General features: G+C 31.8%; 1 protein-coding gene across 2 annotated transcripts in view; it reads left to right on the forward strand.

The window, feature by feature from the left end:
- The first annotated feature begins 597 nt into the window (after nt 1-597).
- sano (CABIT domain-containing protein serrano) overlaps nt 598-26,407 on the forward strand; it is a 72,792-nt gene continuing 46,982 nt past the window's right edge. For both annotated transcript variants that reach the window (XM_085190941.1, XM_085190942.1), the window contains exons 1-3: nt 598-738; nt 7,604-7,638; nt 25,182-25,212. The gene's annotated coding sequence lies outside the window, so the exon portion shown is untranslated. The remainder of the gene's footprint in view (nt 739-7,603; nt 7,639-25,181; nt 25,213-26,407) is intronic.

Raw genomic sequence — 26,407 nt, forward strand, 5'->3', positions numbered from 1 at the left:
TTTTATGTGGTAAAATAAAAGGTTATATAAGGTCGTGTTTCATTAACTAATTAATAACTAACTACTAATTTGAGTTGGTTTCGTTCATAAAAAATTGTACAGAAGATAAACAGAGTGTCGAAACACTAGTTTCCCTCTGCCTATCATGCTTTCTACCTAAGTATATTAAAAAAGTAAAGTACCAGTCAATTCAATAAAACAGTTTTTTATAGCAATTTTGTTGAACAACATTCTTTAAAATGGTAACTTTTTTATTCATAACACGTAATGCCTCCAGAATTCGGCGGAGAGTGGCCAACGAACGTTCTCTTGAAGAGAACGGAGTGCTTAATACTAAGTTGCCAAGTTCCTTGTGCCTACCCTGCCCATACAGTATATGGGGTGAAGCAAAAAAAAATAAGGCTTTCAAGAGGCGTGGATTGAAATCTCATTGCAACCAAATATATAATACATTCTTAAAACCATATTATTTTTTTCTACATAAATATTAGTAAAATGTATAGTATTTTAACAACTAAGCTATAGAAAGAGATAGGCGACATAACTTTGAAACCGGTATAGCCAACTTCACACTGTTAACACAACCGAAGGTCAATCTGGCTATGTTCGTGCAGATACAACGCGGCCGCAATCGCGGAGAGACGCGTCTACACGCTTGCTTGCATAAAGTAAAGAACTTGCCACTTTTGTGTTTGTTTTGTGTTTGTGTGAAAGTGTTTATATTGTGTTCATTTGACGGTAAGCTTATAATGTTTATATAATAATATTATTATTATTGTACATTTGATTATTATATTTTTGAAGGGGATTCTTGTGCATATAAAATCAACGTTAATATATTTTTTTATTGAAAAAAAAAAAGAATAAAACCGTTTCGTTTCATTTTAAAATAGATGCGACAAGTTTTTTCTCAATCCTATCTCGTTACAGCCAGTCTCCTGGGCTTAAAAGTGGTCTTTTTTCACCTTGGCACTTTATTATGCCTTGCAAGTGTTTGTAGTGCATTCAAAAAAATTGAAATATATATTTTTTTATTCTTTATAATATCTAAATAAATTAAAATTATATTTTTTTAATAATTTGATAATAATTAACATTAGTTTCAAACAAAAACATGTGAAAGTCTCTATAGTTAAAAGTGCATACATGTTAGCTTACTTCAAGGTTTTGTGTACTTTTATTATACTCTTTACTTTAAATTGGTTAAAGGAACTGATTGATATACATGATTTAATTTCCTTTTTTCCTTATATATATAAATATTTATGGATGTGCAAACTGAATTTATAATAAACGATAAGTAGAAGTTAACATTGTATATCATTGTATTAGTTATTTAACCAAATAATGAAGAATTTGTTTGGTCAATTTTACTAAATCATTGACTACATAACGTTTTGTTGCAATATTTTCATTTAATTTAAAGCAATTAATTCTTTAATTATTATTTTTTTATTTTTTTTAGCTTCACGTGTTTTTTTAGCTTCCACCCAAATTTAAAGGCATTGCATGTTGAGCGACGCTTTGTCTTATCAGCAGAGTGAAATTTTTAAATGGGAAATCGTACCCACACCCGTCGTGTTTAGTCAGGCAGCACGCCACTGCGCTACGACGGCTTCAACATATTTAAAATTTTTATCACTATGCATATAAAGTTATGTAGACTGCCGAGTACAATATAAAAACAGCTTAATATAAAAAGTACAGTTAAATCTAGTTTCTCCTACGATCACACTATCAATGTCAAATGTTGCATACATGTCTAAAGAAGCTTAGAGCAAATTTAATTTACTTATTTCTTTGTTTTTTTTATTATTTTAAAATAGTCTCTACATTCTGTGGGATATACAAACATATTATATTGAAAATTTGTCATACCGTTTTCTAATATTAAAAACGTTTAGGTGCACTCGTGTCACAGTAACGCCGTTTCCGACTGTAGACTCGATGCCAGTGGATTCGATTCCAACTCGTGAAGCTGAAAACAAAGAACACAAAAGCTAAAGCTTTGATTTAATAAATCAAATTATTAGTAATGTTTGAAATACGGCGATTAAAAACAGCATATTTTGAATTTAAATGGATTTGTATACTTAACCCTAGAATTCAGCTTGATATAATTATGCCATGAACGAGTCTTTAATTTTTAGTTTATACGTATTTCCAAATCTTAATTAACATTAATTATGTTAATTCCTACTTAGCACAGTAATTTTAGAATAAAAAAATAATAAAAACGGGGAAAATCTTTACAATTTAAAAGATAAAAAATATATACGAGTATTAAAGCCGAAAATAACAAGTGGTGCCAATTTACTTTATCATGATATTTTTGTATTATCTAGAAAAGGTTGTACTGGAACCACCGTTCAGCTTTTTCACTGTATATAACTCTAACACTTTTTAACTGGTGGTGGCCCGCAACTATGAGTAGGAAAGGAAGGAAAATACCGTGGTTTCCGTTGAAGGAACCTCGAAAAACAGTCGTATTTTCATTGAGCTTCCTACACTACGAATCTACTTTTTTATTATTTTTTTTATCTAAAATGCCTGCAAAATAGTCAGGGAGAACCTAGTGTTAAGATACTCCATTACACTTTCCAGTTTTCGACAAATTGCATGTGAAGTTTCGGAACTCAACGCCGCGTTTTGCCTTATAACCGGAGCGGAAAATTAAAAAAAAAATATTCCTGACAGAGAATCGAACTCACTGCCGTCGCCACACTCGAGTTATTAATACAATTCAGCAATCACAAGCCGTCCGTATAAGTCACACGATCGTCAACTATCTAAGCAATGCGAATTGATCGCGTTAATTAACTTTAATCGTTTCATTTATAAATAGTATGTTATTATGTGTCGATGAACTGTGTTACTTCCCTTCGTATTCTATTTGAATTAATTTTTTTCTTAATATATATGGGTTTTATATTAAAATGTGATGGGTATAGGTTCGATTTCTAATAGGGGGAAGGAATTATTTTCGTTTTAGTTTGTTAATATAAAGTACGTTGGGTTTCACCTTTTAATGTCTTAAGCTTTCTTCTATGTGTCTTCTATGTAGTAGCAGTCCTTATGTAACTAAAAAAATATATTATTGGCTCTAAATTGACCTTATATTAGACTTTGGGGAATTGAAATAACTTTTGCCAAAGATAAACAATGGACGGCGTTGAGTTATGCCAAAGCAGTGTCTCGAATTTGGACGGAAAGAGAGTAATGGAGTGTCTTAACACCAGCTTCTTTATGATAATGCGGCTATGCGGCGAAAAACGTGGAACTGTAGTGGAGTAGAAAAACTGTTTTTTTTAAATTTAATTTCAATAGTTACTACCTACAGTGATCATGATATTCTGCTGTCAATCATTATTGTGGCTTTGGAGGGAAAAGAGGATATTAGAATTGAATAGATTAGTCATAAATATGTATGTTAGATTATATATTATAGTTAAATATTTTTGAGTGTGTTTTTGTAGTGTTGTGTGTGATTTTTGTAGTGTTGAGTGGCGGATCTCAACGCCGCTGTGTATCTCCTAGAGCGGAGAAAATAAAATGAAACCCACATAGCATACACAAACTTGAAAAATCGCGTGAAAAATCTAGAACGGGTATTTCATTTCTAGAATACGCTCTGAATACATACAATTATATGTGGGAAAAAGCGTAAAGATGCTTTTAAATTATGGAAATGAACCTAATTTTAAATAAACAGTATTACCGTATTATTTCTACTGCGCAATAAGTTATATTTTAGCATATATGTTTTTATCAATTATGCATATATTGATCTAGTTTTAGGTGATTTTAATTTGAGGTCAATAGCGAATTTCATTGTTTGTTTGATGTTGTGAATACTTAAGTTATAAAGCCTTGACATTTTTATTTCCTCGCTCTGGTAAAAGATAAAGTGCGGCGTTGAGTTTTACCACTCAACACGGAATGTCTCAAAAATGAAGGTAAGCAACGGAATGTTTTAATATTAAGTCTCCTCTGCCTAAACTTCTATATGCACGGCGTTGAGTTCCAACACTCAACACTGAATGTCTCAAAAATTAAAGATTTGGAACGGAATATCTTGACACTAACCCCCCTCTGCTTACCCTGCCTTATGCGGGATACAGCGTGAAACAAACAAAAATTACTATATAAAAAATATGAAATGGATATAGGTTTAGAAAATTATTATGCCCATAGCGTACTAGAAGGTCTACGATGGTCTAATCGGCCAAGTTTGCGAAACAATGTGATATAACACAAAGGTCTCGTAAGAACATTTGTTACATTAATCTCAATATCTTTGATATTCTACATTCATACATTATATTATGTAACGGAGTAATGGATCTGGATTGGAAGGAGCTTCTCTTTCTTATTTTCTTCTTTTTCTGATTGTACTTCGATCCTCACTAGAAGAAATTACTATTTACATACCGACCAACCTTGATAAAACTAAAAGCGGCGTTGAATTCCGCCACAACGCACATAGTATCCTGAAGTCAGGTGATAAGTGGAAAACGAAGTGTTTGAACAGTAGACTCCTTCTATCTCAATAAATATCCATAAAGAAATCTTTCCCCACTCGAGGAAAGAAAATATTTAATGTCCTTGGTCTAGTAACTCAACACGCAATCCTTTCAGAATTCAGTGGAAAGTAGAGAACAGAAGTTTCTTAATTGTAACGGAGTGTCTTAACACTAGGTCCCAGGTTTCTTCTGCCTACCCTCCTATATACGGGTTACAGCACGAAGTTGAAAAAAAATCTTTCCTTTGTGACGTATTACTCTGCTCTCCATTTTAACGCCCATTTTCGTCTAATCGGGGCACAAACAAATAAAAAGACATGAGTTTTCCTTAACTGAGAAAAAACTAGAAATTCCAATATAAGAAGTGGAACTGGACATTGATATCTCAGAACTTACTGCACTTTACACCGTTATCGAATGCTGTATATTTTTTCGATAAGTTTGATACTAGTGGTGGTGTAAATATGTAGTATCAAAGGAATATTTATTTTAAAGAATATTTGTAATTCAAATTTTTTTTAAGCCGTCGTAGATGTAAATGTTAAGGTTATGGGTTCGATTTTCAATGGGAAGAATAAATTATGTTCATTTAATCGTTATGGTAAGGAGATAAGCGCAGTGCTAAGAACCACCACTCAACACGACGAAGATAAAGCGCGGTGTTAAGTACCACCACTTAGCACGTGTTTCGGTGGAAAGTGGAGAATGAAGTGTTTTAACATATGTATCATTTGCCTACTCTGCATATGCGGGAAAAAGCGTGAACCTGTTTTTATATATTTATTTGTTTTTAGCATAACAGTTCATAAAAGGAGGCATTCCTCTTTGATTTCTTTGAGTCATTATTTTACGCAAATCTCTTAATGTTTTCTTAGAATGAAATAGAATTTAAAATATTTTCTTTTTAGCCTTTTAAAGTTATATTACAGGTGTGATTCCGACGGGTTTAGGAGAACTTGGGGTCTTATTCATACTTTTTGCCATCGATATCTCAGAAAGTTAAGTAAATGGAAGTTCTTATGCATATTCAATATCTAAAGATAATCTACAATGACATTGACCGGTGAAATCACACATTCGCCAATTTAGTCCAAGGTTTGGTGTTATCTTTGTAACATTTGATATTATCGTAAAATGTCTATTAAAATACTTTTTTTAGAATTAAAAAAAAAAAAAAATCCGTAGATTTTATTAAATTTCCTTAAATAGACAGAGAAGAACAAGTCGGGGCGTTTGTACGGTTTCCAAGAGAAACGAGTTCAAATCTCGCTTCTAATGTTAATTTTTTTTCTAAAAAGCAATTTTTTCCCAGGTCGAATAACAGAAAAAATATTTACATTTCTTTAAAGTGTCATTTGATATAGATGTTTGATAAATTTGTAGATCACTCAATTACGCTTATTTGTACCGATTTCCATATAAATATTTGTCTTCTTCGGTAAATATCGAATCCCCGACCTTCAGAATAAGTTAGAAAGACTAATAATTAAACAAACAGGTCGTTATGGCGAAATAAATTTCCTAATGTCATCTTTAAATTAATTAGTATGGCAAAATTCTTAATTAATTTCCCTTTTGTAGTTTATTTTGAATTTATAATTGTTTTAATATATTTCGTGAATTTTACTACGAAAAAGCTTAAAAAATATATAAATTGTAAAACTTTACAAAGTTAATACCACTCTTTTATAAGCTTTAGTAAGAACTTTTCTTAGAAAGGTATCAATTGGTATTCCGTAACATTTCTGTATGAGAAGTGTGTTTTATTTTCTTTAAAAGAACACAAATGTGCTAAGGAATTTTAGTATACCTAAAATATTAAAAATGAGTGACTCATTATGACCTTTTCAATATTAACATCTTAATGGGTGACGAAATTTGTATGGAAAATAGTGTAACAAAAATTATAACAAATTTTATTCGTGTATATATTATTTATGTACTTCCCCTCATAAACTCTGAATCTGGTTTAATAATAATTGACATATGGAACGATTGTTCCATATGTCAATGTTGATTTGATTACCTTGATTACATAAAAAAAAAAAAAATTACTTCGAGTGGGATATTGGGTACCAAAATCTCTAAATGTACAGAAATTTGTGACCAAGTGACTCAACACTAAGTTTTCTCCGTTAACTCCACAAAGAAACGAAACAAATTAAATATTATTTTTTCGTCATCTTCGGGTTGTATCCCGCGTGTAACAAGGAAGGCAAAGGGAACTTAATGTTAAAAGACTTCGTTACTCACCTTCCGTAATATACTTTAAAATTTTCGTGGCATTGTATGTTAACAGAGCGAAAAAAACAAATTAATTCCCATTCCCTCCAGTGAGAATCGAGCCCACAACTGACGCTTTTATAGGCGCCTCTGCCGCTGCGCAATAACTGTCTCAGTAACATTAAAGTGTTGCAACAGAAAGATCAACATCCTACAAAAAATACCCACAGAACGAAAATCAATAAAAAAATCCACGAAATACAGGATTTTATATCGAATTTCTTAGAAGAATGATCAATTGAAACCATACGGTTGACTAACTCTTACGCAAATTCACGACCTTTACTATGTATGTATATATCTACTAGTAAGTGCATGACGTCAAATTGACAGGAAATAGAGGTCTAAGATGTACCTAAAGCACGATTTATATTAAAAAATATATTAATTTTAATGATTCATGATTGAAAAATTGATTCATAAAACAGGAGCCTCACGCTGTATCCCGCATAGAGCAGTAAAGGCAGAGAGAATCTAATATTATGACACTCCATGGCCCAATTTTGGAGTCGCTGTGTTTGGGTAGCGGAGCTTAACACCGCGCATTGTCTTGTTACCATAGCGGAGAAATTAAAATCAAACATTAAAAAAATTTATTTAAATTCTTATAAATATATACAAGCTGGTTTCGCTCCTTCTAGCCTCGTTCGCCTATGCTGCTCGTGTCGCTTACTGTAAAATTAAGAAGTTAGGTTTTCTGTGCCTGTTCCTGTGTCGATAATATGATAATCATATTAACGTTATTTTCTTTTTCTAATATTATTTTAAACTAATAAAATATTATTCATTTGTTTCAGATTGCTCGCAAAATTCTTTTCAACGACAATATAACGTATGTATACTTATTATTTAGAAATATATTAAAAAATATTTTTTGATTTTATTAGCTTAATTTTTATATATCGATGGATATAAGAAAATCTTAAAATCTAATTTTGAAGGTCTTCTAGCCTTTGAACCTAACGTACTTGCAAGGAAGACCTGATCTAAAAGAAAATAAATTTTAAGTGTTTTTTTTTTATTATTATATAAGTACATATAGCAGACACAGTAGGCATAGAAAACATAGTGTTAAGACACTCCTTTCCTCCAAATTATCGAGACATTTCGTATTGAGTGGCGGAACTCAACGTTGTATTTTATTTAAACACCAGAACAAGAAAATGAAAATAATTCATTCCTCCGAGGGAGGCACATTTTGCCGTTATGCCACGAGGGCTTCATGTCATACCCCTTAATGACTTAGTTAGCGGGTTCAATTTCCATAATGATTGTGTTAATAACGCCGTGTCACACGTAAAGTTAATATTCAATGTAATTTCACACGAAATGAGTAATGGAGCTTTTTCAACTTAAAACAAACTTCATTTAAGTTTTTCTGTTTTACTTGAAATTTTACCATCAATGCTCATTACTTAGCTGTCAAAAGTAAATGAGGCAAAGAGGCCTAACTAATACTTTAGATTATTTTCAATTACCTCCATTTTCTAGTAGGAAACTTAAACAAATTTAAAGTAGCGAGACTCAAGTCGCGAGTAGCGAGAATTTTTCAATAGCTTTGACCACTACACCATATATTCTAACCAAGTTATGGTGAAGCAAGTTCTTCTCCGCTAAAATTGTACATTAAATACAAATGAGCCTTTCTATCTAAGAGATTAAATTTATTTCTATAAACTAAAGATTGTAGACAATAAAATTAAGAATTCTAAAATTTGATTACTTTATAATTAATTTATTTATATTTTTAATTAAAAATTCTCCATTCTCAGCTTCAAACTGTTACATGCATAACAGGGCAGATAGAAACACAGATTCCTTTCTCTATTTTCTTCAAAACTTTCAAGACATTGAGGCTTGAGTGGTAGAACTTAACACCGCGCTTTATTTATTTTTTTATTTTCTTTGAATATATCTTAACTTACTCAAAAAATTAAATGATTAACTTAGACCACTCTGCAATAACACTGGTGTGTGGTACAGCAACGAGCTCGAGAGTAACCCCGACATGATTTATGTCTGTCACATCCATCATCGTGTTACGTGTTGTTTTATACGACGACGAGTTGTCTAGGGCTGTCAATGTTTTTAAGAAAAACCCTATTTATTATTTTAAGGGAATATTTAGCGGTACATCACTATTTTTCTCAATTGTTATTATATTGTTTTCATTCTATTATTTTTTAGTGAGTAAAAATAGTTGATAGGGACGTTATATATAATTATAATTTTTAATATTAAAATTAATATTAAGTATAATTGTTCCAGCGCAGGTGCCTTCTTTGTGTTGTATTTTATGTATGAAAAGCCGTCTAATACTTATGATGTTAAATATATGTATATTTTTAAATTTCACGCTATATGCATATAGTAGGGTAAGCAGTGTAACCTTTGTGTTAAAACATTCTATTCCCCATGCAGAGACGTCGAGATATTGTGTGTTGGCTCCAAGTGAGAATCGAATCCACTGTGCCGGCGGAGATAACCTAATGTTAAGACACTCCGCGCTGCACTCTATCCCGTATTTAAATATCTAAAAAATTATAGAGCAACGACAACCCTATAGAGCATAAAGTAAAAATTATAACATAGATTTTTCTTAGTACATGTATGTATGTACATCCCAACTCATTTCCTGTTTTCTAGCTTTAATAAAAGACCACATTTCATTTTAAATAAGTATCATGGGATATTGAAAATGAAAATTATTTTTCTATTAAAACATAACAATAAGTAGTTGAGTGAAAGAACACTAAATTATTTCTACATTTTTTAAATTTTAAATTGACTTTTGCTTTAAAAACCATCGTAGCGCAGCGCTACTTTTCGTATACTGGACAAAACGGGGCATTAAGTTTCCCCACTTAACACGCAATGCCTCCAGAATACGGTGATAAGTGGGAAACGGAATGTCTTAACATTAGGTTCCCAAGTTCCCTCTGCCTCCTCGACTATGTTGGAATATTACGTGTGTTTAGACTTAATGAAACTTGATGCCGAACCAGAGTGGTGAAATGAAAATTATTATTTTTTATTGCCCCAAGTAGAAATCGAACGCACATTTGAGGGAATACATTACTTTCACTGTCTTTAAGAATAAAACAACATTTTATAACGACTTTAAATATATCTATGTAATATTTGGAAAGTATTTAGTTGATAATTAATCAGTTTATTATCATTTGACGATAATTTTTAATGTATGACATAGTACTGGTATCTTGATTTTGAATGAATTTAAAGTATTTACAGGTAAAGTCGGCGAAACAAACAATCAAACAAAAAATGTTAATTAATATAGATTTCGGTTATTTTTTTTTCACGATTTTATCCTAATAAGAATCGAACTTGCGACCGTCTTAATACTAAAATAACGCATCTATTAATGCCCTAGAGATATCAATTAGCAATAATTTAATAATTTTAAGAGACAATTAGCAACCGTGATCGAACATTGATTTTTATAACTATGCAATATTTGTTCGACGATGACCTCAGGGTTCAAATTAAATACGGAAATGCCATACAGCATTTGAAATAATATGTAGTTATTTTAGCTTCATGCATTATGTTTATGTAGTTAGGCAGACGAAACCTGGGAACCTAGTGTTTTAGTAATAAAATGTCACGTTTCTCATACATATAGTAGGCTAGGCAGAAATAATTTAGAGCTAAGACACTCTGATCTCCACATTAAAGTCAGTCAGTCGGAGTAGGTATTGCATATCAAAGTTCAACGTGTTAATTGTTTTTTTTTAAACACGATGGTCATGGATTCCACGATGGGTCTTGTTTCCAATTCTTACTCGAAAAAGTGAATTATTTTTCATAAAAGTAAAACTATACCTTGAATGGGGATCGAACCCATAACCACCGCCTTTATAGACAAACTTTCTATTGCACCACGCTGGTCCAATTTATTAAACAATAATTTAAATAATTTATTTCTTAACTATCACTTCAATATTATAAAATCACAATCAGCACGCTGATACCTTATCGCAACACTATGTTCTAGGAAATTGTGTCAATAGATAACCTAATAAATAAATATTGATAAATTTAGTAATCTCGATAAATTTTGTCGTGAAAGTCCTAATTTCTAGCACTTGACCGCAATATTAAGAGATATGGCTATTTTTCATGTAGACATAATAATTTCGACACATTTTTAAGGACAAAATAATTTTAAAAAGTCACCGGCCGATCCTTTGGGTACAAAATCCTTTAAGGTTTATCAATTTCTTGATAGAAGATATACTTAATAGTTAAAAAAGCAAAAAAAATAATAATAAAACGAATGTAGTGAACTAACTCTGTATGTTTACTATTCAAGTCGAAGGTTCCATCAGTCATCTTCAAATACCATCATCAGACCAGGTCGATGGTACCATAATATTCTATTGTTATCTAATCTACATATTATAATTGCTAAGTTTCATGATGATACAATACTCAGAAGTGCGTGTAAGCGAGGCCGTTCTGGCGCAAGGGCACAAAGTGTGGCTGTAACGCGATGGTTTTGGGTTCGATCGCCTCTTGAGGGAATTAATTATTATTTATTAATATTTTCATTTCGTCACTCTGGAACCAACGCACAAGCCCGGCGTTGAATTCCGCTACTTAACACGCAATGCCTCGAAAAATCTGCGGGAAATAGAAACGGAGTGTCATAACATTATGTTCTCTCTCCCTATCCTAATGGTATTACTCATAATGCCTATCATATCCACAGATACAAGCGTGCCACTGTATATACGATAGGGTGTGGGTTGAAAGAAAATATTTAAAATATATTTTACATCTTGAAAGGAACATAACATTAGGTTTGATCATCATTTAAATTGTAATTTTGAACTCAACATTATTTACTATCATTATGCTGGTTACAATAAGTAATTTACTTACTGTAAAAAAATAAGAATATAATACAGAACCCTCATAAATTCCAAACTTATTCGTTTTTTACTCCTTTTTTTAAGCTCATCAAATATTCCTGACCTGTTTCCATTTAGTTCAACACAAAAACAACAATACAACTGTAGGTGTACACTGTACAAGGTTACTCGGAGATTGATGTATCGAAATATGATTGATTTGACTGGAGTGATCTCATTTGGCTTCATATTAACCTCTATGCTGTAGCAATTTTGATTGAACGCAAAAATATTTATAACTATGGCCGTCATGGCGCAGTGGAACATCATTTGAGAGTGAACGCGGTTGTGGTGGGCTCCGCAGCGTTGAGCTCTGCCACTCAACTTGCAATGTTTCCAAGTCTGAACCTGTTTGGCCATGGGAATGTCTTCACACTAGGTTCCCTATGTCTCTCTTGCTAAATGCGGAATACAGAGTGATATTGGTTTCACGTTCTATCCCGCAAAAGAAAAAAATATTTATACCATCATATATTTTAGCTATCGTGGCACAGAGGAATAGCGACTGAGTGTAAAGGCGATATGCACTTGAGAATATAATTATAAAATATTTGATTTCTTACTCCCGTGAGGCACACGGCGTTTAGTTTCACCATTGAACTAGCTATGTCCCGAAACCGGACGATAAACAGAGAATGGAGTGTGTTGATCTTAATTATTTGGGGTTTGGGAATCAGTTATTAATAAAGAAAAAATCATTTAGAAATAATACTTAGACAAATAAATGGATTATATTTCGAAGTTAAATAACCATTTATAATTTTAACAGATGTACGATTGAAGTATTGAAAATTAAAACAAAAAAATGTCTGTAATATAGAAATCGTGATATTTAGTTTTTATATTTGTATGTAGGTATGTATTACATATATTATATTTTACATAGCTGTTGAAGAAATTTTCGTAGGTATTTTTTATCTCATCATTATATCTTTTTTGACCACCGTGGTGCGCCTCACTGTAAGCGCGACGGTTGCAAGTTCGATTCCCACTGGACATATTATCGAGAACTTAACAGATTTTAAAACAAGCCGATCCCTAAAAGGGATTTTTTTAAAAAGTTAACAACATTTTATGTCACAGTCAAATATTTAAACTTCACATTCTAAAGCTTATTGTGTAATTAACACACCAATAAGAAACTTTTTCTTTATTTTTCGTTATTTACTCAGTGGAATTCCTTGAACTTTGTGTTATATTGACCGCTGTAGTTCAGTAGAGAAAGTATAACTTAAAGACAAGTAAGTTGTAAGTTCAAAATTTAGTTTTTTATTTAACCGTCCTCCGCGGTGGTAGCTTTACCTCAGTACATTCTACGATTAAGTGCTTGTAAAAGTCAATTTGTATAAATAATATATTAACCGACTTAAAAAAAGGGGAAGGTTATATATTCAATAACTATATATTTTTTGTTAGTTTTTTTGTCGATTTCTTCATAATTTATGAACCGATTTTATAAATTATTATTTGCTTATTTATATTATATTTTTTTATAATATAGACAAATAAAAAAAATTATGACTCTCCGTTTTCTACTTTCGCGTTTATTTTAAAACACAACTATCGCTCATACAATATTTCTAACTCTCCCTCTAATTTAAAGATACATTTTTGAGAACTTGAGCGAAAAAATAATAGATGACGTTGAAGTCTTAGCTATGAAAGAAATTAGAAATCGTGCATTTGAAAGTGCTAGAACATACTACATATGTTTTAAACAAAGGCAGAACACAAAGAAGACAACTATCTTTTCTCTTAAAACTACTTTCATTTTTCTCTCCTTTGTAATATTTTCCAGAGTATATGAAAATGTAAGATCATCGTCTGACATAAAACACGACGGTGATAGGTTCGATATTCTTTTGGTGAATTAATTATTTTTATTTCCCCACTCTGGTAACAAGACAAAACATTGTTAGATCGATCTTCTTATTATCAGAACCAAATAACATACTATTGTCTTGGAGAAACGAAAGTAATTCGTGACATCGCCAGAAAACGCGGCGTTGAGTTCCGAATCCAACCATCCATTAAAAAGTTAAGAACATCCTGTTATTAGGCACTCATAAACGTAATATGCGTAACTAAACCACGAATACGATGAAATAATAGTTTTGCTACGATTAACTAAATAGCGTCCAAATTGAATTTTCAATACTATACAATTGTACCATCAAGCGTTATACATTAATGTGTTGAGTTCAAAAACACATGAATGACCATATCTGATTTTATAGAAGGAAGTTTAGGTCATATATTTTTTTCTGTTTCTATATAAAATCTAGCTTTATATCTTTTTTTAAAGAGATTTTTTTAGCTTCACCTTGTATCACCGCACATAACAGAATACTTAGAGGGAAACTGGGAACCTAATGTAAAATTCCATTTTCATTAAGATAGAAAATAAAAATATTAAAAATTCCATGCCCATGCCCGGGGGCCATTATGGTTTACGGTCAGACGATTTCCCCACTCTTTTTTTGGGTTCTCCCTGATCACTCTACAGAAAGAGATGGATGAGATGAAATAAATATATTTTTTTATTAACCTATAAAAATATTTTACAAAAAATTGTATACTGATCATCTTGATAAGGCAATAAACATATTCAAACTTCCTTTATAATATTAGAAAGGATAACACACTATTGTTTCCGGTTTTCACTAAGAATGAAATTTATTTTTGTATTATTTTTTGCTTAACTAAAATGACCTCTTAACCAAAATATATATTTTTTAAATGAAATATATTGATCAAATCTGCTACACCGTTTAAAGGAAACGAAACTACTTTTTTACGACTCCTCACCAATCAATGTGCATTAAATAAAAATATTAATTACAGATAAAAAATTAACACATCATAAAAAACTGCCATTTTCTACCAAATTCTCTCACGTTTATTTTTTTTTTTTGGTTATATTCTTCATCGTTGCAATAAGTTTTAATCGTTAACATATTTATAGGATTACTTCTAATTATTTATCTGTGAGAAAATCTTTTAGAGTACTATTTAAAATCTACAGGTCTTTCAGTATTTAAAGAATTTTATAATTATTTGTTTTTATATTGTCAGCCAAAAAATCCAAATGTATGAATGATTGTGGATTGAATTCATCTGTCGTTTCTCAAAAGTGAAAAACGAAGAAAAGAGAATCTTACCACTATTTTAATTGCGGCGTACTCTGGCAAATGTCATCCCTTGTGTCTATATCACTCCTTAATCCCGATGTTATTGTTTAGAATTCAATTTCTTTTTATGTTGTTTTCATATTGTTCTTGTTAAAAAAATGTTTAAAATATTTTTTCCTTTTGGGTACAGACAGGTAAGAAACCCACAACCTTTGACCTGACACAATCCAAAAACTAAAAAATAGCTCAAAATGAATTAAATGTTTATCACAAATAATCAGCTAATTCATTCAAAAAGAAACCCATTGTTGAAAATATAATAAAATAAAAATTAACACAAAAAAAGTAATAAATAAGTAATTAATCTTCAAGGCCCTCGATATAAAATTGTTCTTTTCATTATTATAATTTGACTAAAATGATACAAAAAAATCTCACTACCGTAAGCGGTTTGGATAAAAAGCTGAGCAAAAAATGATGAAAATTATGTTTTGATGAACAAATTATTTACTAGTAAGAAGAATCGTGAGTTACTTATCACGTATAGAGGCATCCGATTTCCTGAACTGCTAAACTATTGAGTTAATCATTATTACAATAAAAAAAATGTATGAAGGTATGTATGAAGTCATAGTTTTATTTGTATGTGTGTTAATGGCATTGCTAAAGGTTATAGGTTCAAAATATTTTAATTGTGACTAGATTACAAAATATTACAAAAAAACCGACTGAGAAAAATAAAAATAATCGTTTTTAATCATCACTAACAATTTAAGAGTAAACAAGCATGATATTAATTAAGTATTTATTTAATTTCACTAAAAATATCTTGTTTAAATTGATATAAAAACAGGAAAAGAATTATTTTAACTTCACGCTGTATCCCGGATACAGCAGGGTAAGCTTCGTCGTGTTACCAAAATCTTGCTTTGAAAATAATTCATTTTACCGATTGAGAATTGAATCTACAACCGCCGCGGTTACAGGCTGGCGTTAAAAATAATAAATAAATTACACACAACTCAACACTTTAAATGATGCGTGACGATCCTAACCTTAACGAGACGGTTAAATCAAACGCATGACCAATTATTATGAAGATAGGAAGTACTTAACGGCTAGAACACTATGATGTCATGTTAATTCCCACAATAGTAATCAACAGAGAAGAAGCAACTCGGCATTCCATTCCATTTTGTGCGATATTCCTAAACCTCTATCTACCCCAAAGCTACGTTATGCTGCGTTATGCGAAGTTGAGGAATACTTTAAATACTCATAATCGTTTTTTTTCCATCACGATGTGTCCTAACCCCACTGAAATCCTCGTCGTAACGAGGGTCTCTTGATGTATACATATTTATTTAATAACATAACAATAAGGCCGGCCGAAGGTTTAGAACTAAGTGTCTTGGACTCTAGGCTCTATCCGTAGTGTAGCTAAAAAATAAAAATATATATTATAGCTTTTTATTTATTTATTTATATAATAACTTAAACCCAGAGCAAATATGAAAAGAAAAATATCCATTAAGTAGCTTTTCACCATCAGCTTCCGACAACCTTACCCAGACGATCATTTCACCTGGTTTGCCCACAATGCGTGCTCCAACATTTAATTAGAATTAGAGAGAGAGATATATATAATGCTATCATAGACAATTACCACCGTGAAAAATCTATAAAAATATTATTATTTCTAGATTAAGCAAAGCATTGTAATTGATTTCTAAAATCGAGTCAAGAACAACATTAGTACATTGCAAAAACTAAAAGTTTATAAAATTATTTAATTACATAAAAGATCCAAGGCTAAACCCCGAAAGGTTAACGTAACCAATTAAACCAATTACCAAATTGTAAATCGTTCTGGTCTCAATGGATCGAAGCGAAATATTTCTATACTATTGTTATTAAAAATTAAAAATATATAGAACAAGCTTTTACCTGTGGTTTCGTCTAAATAAGTAAAGCTGTGTAAGTTGTGAACACATAGCATAAGCATCCGAGGTATCTTCTGCTTAGTAATTTTGAAGACTTTCTTCCAGTTTTACCCATAAGTTTTCTACTTAGATTCTGGACCAGCATCAGTGCGTGCTTCAAATCTCTTTGTACATGGTAAACTACGAGTAGGTACATAAGCGTTCATCTATACTAATATTATAAAGCTGAAGAGTTTGTTTCTAAAGGCAGCTCTTTTCTCTCTTTTATTTTCTTTCTCTCTCTTCTTTTTTCTTTTCTTTCTTTTTCTTTTCTTTCAGTTGTCGGCCAATAGTTCTCTAGCAATCTGTAATCTGCAACCTGCTCCCACTGTCATTAATCCATTATACCGATATAATATGTGATTAAAATAAGATTTTTATCATTAAATAATACTTATATTTTAATTTCATCATGAATTTCTAAGCCATTGTTTATAACTAGTATGGAATGTCAGTAGGTTGACAGTGAACGACAACGTGATGGTAGAGACCTTGGTATCATTAAATCGAGATTTGCTTTTATTTTAGTGCCAATAGGTCACTTGTGTTAAATGGGATTGATTATATAAACTTTTAATTTCTTTTGAGAGTTTCGTGGCGCAGTGCTACAAGTGTTGACTACTAAATTGACGGTTGTCGGTTCGATTCCCACTCGAGAGCATAAAATGTTTAATTTTTTTCATTTTCTTGTACGTTGGGAACGGATTTAACTCTTGGTTCCCTCAGCCTTCCCTTTTATATGCAGGATACAGTGTGAAGTTAAAAAAAACTTTTCGATTTTACGTAGAAGGTACAAAAACTGAAAGTGTTAAAAATAAGAAAAAAATATAATAATAATATTAACAAAACTCCAAATAACGGTACCACCTAACTAAAATTTAAAATAACGGTACCACCTAACTAAGATGCTTATAACAGTGTCATAATAATTTATATCACATACTAAATACTAGAGTAAATGAGCTGTCATCTAAACTATTATACGCCGTAACTTGACCCTAATCATTTGTTTTAATTATATAAGAATATTTTATTATGGCATTTAAAATTTAACTTATTAACGGGATAAAATAAATGTGCAATGTGGTTTAATTTTTAACCGACTTCATAGAGGAAGAGGTTCGTTATATTTACACTAGCCTTGACATGAAAATGAAATAACTAGGTAAGAGTTATGACACACATGACACATTCTAAGTGCCTGAAGTAACTTTGATAACAGATACAAATGGCTATATTGGAACGATTAACGTGACGAATAGCCTATAGCCTTTATTGATAAATGGACTATACAATAAATATATATATTTTTTTCAATTGGAACTCTTCAGCTTTTTAATATTACTAGCGGCCCGCCCGCGGCTTCGCCTGCGTGTACTACGTTATTATTAATTTCTGTCTCCATGAGTACCTACGGCCTATAAGTGAGGACCATGTATCATCCATCCACTCCACCACCCTAGAATTTGTAGTAACGAAGTTTACAAACTTTCAACCCCAAAACAACCCCTTAGAAGTCGAATATTCCAAATTCCCGCCATAACGAGCACCTACGTCCTATAAATAACTCCTATGGAAAATTTGAGATTCCTAGTACATGTAGTTTCTGAGATTTCGTGATGAGTGAGTGACCTTTCGATTTTATATATATATAGATGAGAGTAAATATTTATTATTAGAATTGTTCAACGCGACTAATTATATTTTTCTTTGTTGAGTAGGAATCGAATCCATGACAATAATATAGACTATAATTATAAACGTATACTACTGAGCTACAATAGCGTCTACATAATGAACCTTTTAACTATAAATGAAATGTACTAACAAGTTTTTTACGGTAAAAGTTAAATAAAGTTAACGGTTAACTAGATTGGTTCTATTTAACTATGGTTTTAACTAACCACTGTAGGTAACTAAGTGTAAAACAAGTAACTTAACTCGGTCAATGTAGCCACGTGGTTATGTAGGGCACGCTCACTTTCTATAAAGTCGGTAACTTTATATCTAAGCGTCGCGTAAAAAATGTATCATATTTATATGTATTTATAAGTATTTATATGTTGATGTGTAAATATTTTATTAATTAATGTTTATTTAATTATGCTGTAAAGGCGACGGTTCTGGGTTCGATTTTCACTACATTTTTCTTCGCTCATTAGCAACTCAACATGTGTCGTTTTTAAAATGAAAATACCAGATAAGACTGATTAATTACAAAGATTGTCAGTTCAAATCCTTTTAGGAATATTTGAGATTAATATTAGAGAGATTTTCTTAGCGCTATAATATATATTTTTTAAATATGCACTAAAAGAATACTTTATTAAATAATATACATAATATTTTCGATTTTGCACGAAATAAGTGAAATGGGTGCAAATTTTTAGGTATATTAAAAATATTACTTGTGATTTTAGATTTGTTTATAATTCAACTGATATTTAACCTGCACCCATCAATCAAATACATATTATAATGCAGTATAATGGAGCAGAGACTGTCGTTGCGTTTTTGCGTTGAAAATTAGAAAAGAATCGAGAACAGAATGTCTTAACACTAGGTTCTCTCTCCCAACTCTGCTATACGAGAAAAAGCGTAAAGCTAGAGTTTATTTAGAGATTTTAAAATACTATTCTATAAATAAAGAAGAAAAAAAAACAAAAGGCGTTAAATATTAACACGCGTATAACATTGAGAACTTATTATATAAATTGATATTGATCAGAGCAAATTGCCGTCAGTCTGTCGTTTCGCAATAATGTCTAGATACATGTATATATGTATGTATGTATGTGTGTTCGGTGTTGTAATGTTACGAGTACTATACTAAACTAGTTGTTTGTATGTGATTGCCTTATTTTTTTAGCTTACACTTAATTTTTGTGCGATAGCGTGTTGAATCGTGTAATTTAACTCCGCCCATTTTTTTTATTACCAGAGCAAGGAAATTCAAATATTTCACGCCCCATAGTGGGCTCGACCCAACTATCGAACCAGCGTTTACAGTCAGACGTAAGCGTGGCGCATACTGGGGTAAACGGTTCGATTCCTAGTTGTGGTAATGTTTTTTTTTTATTTTCTTGCTCTGGTATGCAGAATGGTATAGACATCCGCCACTCAACACGTAATGTCTCAAAAATTTAACGGAGAGTCTCTTAATACTATGTTCCATCTCTCTATCCTGCTATATACAGGAAAGAGATAACTCTCTTAGCTTAGAAAAATAGCAAATATTTCAAAATATTATTTATATATAGCTTGATTAAATTCTTTTAAAATATTTTTTTTATAAATTACTTTAATTCAAAATTAAGTGTGACAGTGTTGCAACAGTCACTGCCGGGTCAGTATGACATTCGGAAAGGCTTGAATACCGTTCAACAAGCTAGTATTTTACTGTTGAAAGTTTTCGTTTTTTTTATATATTTACCACTAAGAACGGAGAAGGTTCAACCAAATCCCTCGCCAGCTCTCTATGTATAATTAATAAAATTCATTAAAAGAAAACGAGGTATATCACGTACAATAGCAGAAAAGGCAACAAAAACCTACTGCTAGGGGAGGAAAGGGAACGTAGTGTTAAGATACACCGTGATATATGGTGGATACAATTGAAACCTAATGCAAAAATCCTTTTCCCACTTTCTATACTATTTCGGGCGGTTTGAAAGGCGGTACTCAACGCCGCTTGTTGTTTTTTTGGTATAACCTTATATTTAAATAAATAACTCTAGACTAATATAAAATGAATAAATCGTAGAGGTTATTAATAATAGTAACGTACATACAATACCTGTATTTATTATTATACGTTTATTATTGTCTGATACATTACATCACTTCAGAGGCGAGTCAATCAACTTCGCTTTATATTATAGTTAATTTGCTTACAATGCTCACTCGATAATCTATTAATAATTCATATAAAGATATATTTTGAATAATCTTTTATAAAACGACTTTTAAACGGATTTAAGATGTGTTTAATCAATTGGAGTCGAGCAATGGCTGCCATCTGATGGTTATAGTATAGACTCTCAATAAGGGAATTATTGAATTGAATTGAAATGGAATTGAATATTAAAAAATAATTCTTTGGTGTATCCTTGAAGATTCAAAAAGCAGTGATTTCAACACTTTTCGAGTCTTTAGAGAACTCATGTATTGAATAAAGGATAATAGAGGGAGATTTTTATAGTTTCTCGCAGTATTCCGCATATAGCAGGTTCAGCAGTCAAAACCTGGTGTTACGAATTTTTGAGATATTACGCGTTATATAGCAATTTGTGTGCCAAAGAAATGGAAATAAGAAAATACATATAACCATTGCTATAATGGGAATCGAACTCACAACCATCTTGCTTACAGCCAGACTCTATTTTATAATTCCCTAAAATTTAGTTTTTTTTAATTTTTCCCAACTTAAACCTACGAACACCTCGTTTAGCTATCAACCACATCTTCCATTAGACCATAACGGTATTTCGAACAGTTGAACATAAATAACCGTTTCTTATCAGAGCTTCCACTATCATTTGTGACAGAAACGAAATACTCTTAGCTAGTTTTCCAACAGACATAATATTTCATCACTTATCACAAAGAATGGAGTGATTGATCTCTATGCAACATCCGCATTTGTAAAGAGCTTTTATTTATCTGTAGTGATATTATAATGCTAAAGAGTTTATTTGGTTGAAAGAGCTAATCTTAGGAACTATTCGAATTGATTTTTTGTGTTTGATAGGTCTCTCTCACTCTATTTTGAACGAAACTCTAACCGGATTTCGCGTAGGATTTTTTGGAAACCCGATGTTTCGGCATTAGGTGGCATCCATATCACCACCTGCTCAGTCTACTCGTGACCAAAGGCAAGGGCAAAATGTTCGAAACGTTTTCTAAAAATATAACTAAATATACGCAATTGATTCGGCTAAAAAGTTTCAATTAAAATATGTAAAAATGTAGAAAATGTAAAATATTCCATTTATCGAGGCACTCAAAGTGTTGCGTTAAGTTCCGTCACTCAATACGCAATGTCTCAATTTCAGACAGAAAGCGGAGAATATTTTGACACTAGGTCCTCTCTGCTTACGCTGGTATATGCGGGATATGGCGTGAAGCGTGAAAAGATACATTAAATTAGGTACTGCTATTAAAACAAACTAACAAAATCAACAAGTAATCTAAATTATTATATCACCTTCATAATAGATGAAGAGGGCAACGGTCGAATGACTCAGCTATATCACTATTCTTAAGTTATTCGTTATATTTTCCTTATGAAAAGAGCAAGAACTTGCGCATCAACATACGATTTTTAGGGTTCCGCAACTTAAAAGAAAAAATCGGAACACTGGATCACTTTGTTGTCCGTCCGCCAGTCAAGGCCATTTTTCTCAAATTCTAGAAGAAGAAATGTAAATAAAATATTCAGATATATAGTAAGGAACACAAAAAAATAAGCTTCTAAGTCAACCCTATCCAATTCCAATTGACTTACAATTATGGAAATTAAAAAGAAGTAAAAACGTTCAGTATAATTGAAGGGAAAAATCTGAAAAATAGAAATCTAAGAGTATATGCCAGAAAAATAAACCATTACAACCATTTAAGCGCACACGGCCGCAAATTTACATTACTTTACTCTTGTAAGTTGTAGGTACTTTCTGTTGAACCACAATCAAGAAATATTCACAGAACCTTCAGTGGGCAAGTCCAACTCGCACTTGATCGGTTTTTTATTACAAAAAACTACATACATAGGTTCAAATTAAAATTTTACTTTTAAAGCAATGAATATGCATCAGTTTTTTTTAATATAAAACAAAAATAATATAAAATGATGATCGAATAAGAAAGAAGATCAAGTTTAGTTTTATTCAAAAAGTATTCAAAAATATTGCATAAATATTAAAATTGATTTTTTAAATATAAACCTCCCCCAAATGGGGAACGAACCTAAACCACTGCATTTGAATCAGACGCTATTTTACTTGCATCATAATGCCATTACATAATAGTTTTGCATGTACGAGTAGAAGGCGTTGATTTAATGCGATTTTTGGTTTGACGCAATTGGTGCTGTTACAGTGCAAATTAAATAATAATCAAATCTTTTAAAAGTCTAATTTAACGTAATACGATCATTTTTATATTTGCTGACAAGATTCAATTTTCATAGAGCATCTTAACTCTTCTATTATGTTAGACACAAAGAGAGTTTAGTCCATCACACGCACACTAAAAGGTGTAACTGTGCATGCATCGACCAAGCAACGTTTAAGTTTAATTATTGTCTTTTTATCAGCTATATTATAAACGTACAAAATTGCTCCGCCTGCAGCCAGTCGTGGCTCAGGGACTGTAAACGCGACAGGTTGTGTGTTCGATTCTCACTCGAGGAAATTAAATATTTGATGTCTTCATTTTCTCGCTCTGGTAACAAGGCAAAACGCACGTTAAATTTCAGTACTAGTCACGCAATGCCTTAAGAATTCGGCGGAAATTGAGGAACGGAAGAAGCTAGGTTTCCAGGATCCCGCCGCCTACTTTACAATGTGCGGGACAAAGCTTGAATCTAAAAAAATAAATAAACAAAAAAATCCCCTAAGAAATTCAAGTTTATGCTCTTTTAGTCACGCTAAGCAACGTTCATAATGTTACTTAACTAAAATAGTAACATATTTCATATAATTTTTCTCTTTGAAAAAGCTTTTTAAGTTAACAAAAGAAATAAAATACACTAGAAAATGAAACCTAGGCAAGATGAAAAGTGTCCAATTTCACAGTTCACGCGCGTCATAGCATTTAGCCATACAATTACCATTGTCTCTTATAGAAAGGGCGGACGAGTGAAAGTGAATATTGTGTATTCTATACAATATATATAGTATATATATAAGTTAAGTTAGTTAAGTTAAGTTTATTTCGACACCATTTTTAAATATATTTTTAAAGATAGAGATGCGAGTATTAATCCTATATCTTATAAAACAAAGTCGCTTTTCGTGTCTGTCTGAACTTTCTAACTCTTCTTCTTCTAAACCACCCAACGGATTTTGATGCGGTTTTCACCATTAGGTCGAGTATTTCTCAGGGAAGGTTTATATATAGTTTATTATTTGTAGATTCTTATGTAAATTAACATAAATACGATAAATGTGTATAAAGTCCTACCCGTTGAGACACTTTCGCGCATGCGCTGCTTTAATGGTAAGTACTACATGAAAATAATGTACTGGAGTATTGTTCCTCTTAATAAGATCTACAAAAAAGTCCGGGACAGCATATTCGATTTTTTTAAGGATAACGTGTAGTGATCATATTTCTGTCTAAAAATTGTAATTTCAATATATTTTTTATTGTGAGGGATATTTTTCCATAATGGTATTAATCCTTATCCTTTAAAATACTTTATTAAATTTCTACGTTAAACGAAGATAAAATTTGCTTTTAAACTATTTCGAAATTGCGAATAGTTTTAGAGAAAAACCCATTTAATTATTGACACATCACGCCGTTCACACATCAACTGTATGTTACTCAAGTTTCACTTATCCCTTACTCTCAGCATATAAATAAGTATATTAGTTACGTTGGCCATTTAATGTAGATCAAAACTGTCTTTTCTGTTTTTCATTTTAATAAGTACTTTAGAAGTTGTTATAATATCAAAAAATCCTTGCTGCGAAACGCGCCTCGCGACGTTATGCTTATACAAGCGAGTCCGCCGCGCCCGCCTGCCTTACACGCATCGGTGGTTCAGTGGTAGAATGCTCGCCTGCCACGCGGGCAGCCCGGGTTCAATTCCCGGCCGATGCATTCTATTTAATTTTCGTCACAGGCAGCCACGTACTGCTTGCTTTTCATCAGGGACAGAATACCCCCTTCAGCATTAACCACAAGCTCGAAAAAAAAAAACCCGTCTGCCTTTATAGCAACGAAGATTTAGATGCGTTTGCACGTATTGGATGATTCGAGTGTGTATGTTGTATGTATTATTTAATGTCATTTAACTATCTAAAAATAGTAATTTAAATATATTTTAATAAGTACTTGAAAAGATTAGTATCACAGATATAAAATTACGGTACCTACTAAAAAATCCTTGCTGTGTAAAACAATTGGAAAATCCTTATTGAAACTACGAAAATGCGGGTTGCATTAGGGTTTAATTAATTTTCACATTATCTTAAGTGCTTTGCAAACATACATTATATGAATAATCCAAGTAAAAGCGGGCGAAGCCGCAAGGGGGTCGCTAGTTATTTTATAAGGGGTACATATCTCATGCTTTATAAATGTTCTTATTGTTTTCAGATTTAATACTTTGGAGAACTCGACAACACGGGTATGTATTTTTCAACTCTAAATTCTTTTTTTTCAGCAGGATAGGCAGAGGAACAGCTTAAAGCTTTACTATATTAAATGGCAATCAAAATTTAAAAGCAATTAAATTGTATTAGATTTACAACTAGTACCTAACTCGTAAATTGTAATTTACAATTTTGTCGGTAGGTACACATATTATGTATAACATACCTACTAATCAATATTTCTAAAACACGTTTAATAAATTTCATTTTGTGTCAAGGTGATTGACCACCTGTCAAAAAAAAACTAAAAAATGCCAGTCCTAATACAAGTATGTATGTAATTTATTATTTGTACTGTTTAGAAAGGAAGTTTGGTTGCTAGCGTAAATGTTCACTTGTTTTAACCGACTTCAAAGAAAATAAGTTTGACATACGAGTATGTGTCATTGTTGGAATTGGATAATATTTGAGTATAATAATCTATTTCGGCTTCACACAGCAGTAAAAAGCAACTTCAAGATTTTTGCCGTATAGCAAGCAGAGTAGATCGAAAGCTCTGTTCTCTACTTTCCGCCCAATTTTCGACGCATTACGTGTGACAAAACTTAACGCCGCGCTTACCAAATCGAAGGGATAAAAAATACCTCTTTCTCAACAGGAAATTGAACCCACGATTGTCACGCTTACACCCAGACAATGCCACCGCCAAAACGGCCTGAACAAAATACGAGTATACGAACGTCAACACCAAATTAATTTTATATACGGATAACCTCAGCTTGAATTTAGCAGCCCACCACACCTGCCGCTATTAAACAATATATTACACTATTATGTAACCAATCTATGCACTGAATAAATGTATGTATGTACGTCTATATTGTTTTAGTTTTATAGCAAATTACGTACTACTATCGAATTGGTAATATAAGATCGTTGATTTTGAATAAAGCTGGAAGTAGTGATGCCAAAAAAAGCAAGGATATCGTTTTTTTTATATAGCAATTTCTCCCACATTTCAATTTCCACTCGGGAGAATGATTTTTTTTTTATAATTTCATTTCCTCGCTCTGGCAACGAGGCAAAGAGGCAACGAAAAGTGCGGAATGGAAATGTCTTAATGAGAACGGAGTGTCTTAACACTAGGTTGTCTGTCTACTCTGCTATATATACAGATACAGAATGAAGCTAAACATTTTTTGTTCAGCAACATCAATAGATTTACCTATA

Source organism: Heliconius melpomene, chromosome 10 (assembly GCF_056956725.1).
Source record: "Heliconius melpomene rosina isolate 202511_hmr_F chromosome 10, ASM5695672v1, whole genome shotgun sequence".
NCBI classification, from domain to species: Eukaryota; Metazoa; Arthropoda; class Insecta; order Lepidoptera; family Nymphalidae; genus Heliconius; species Heliconius melpomene.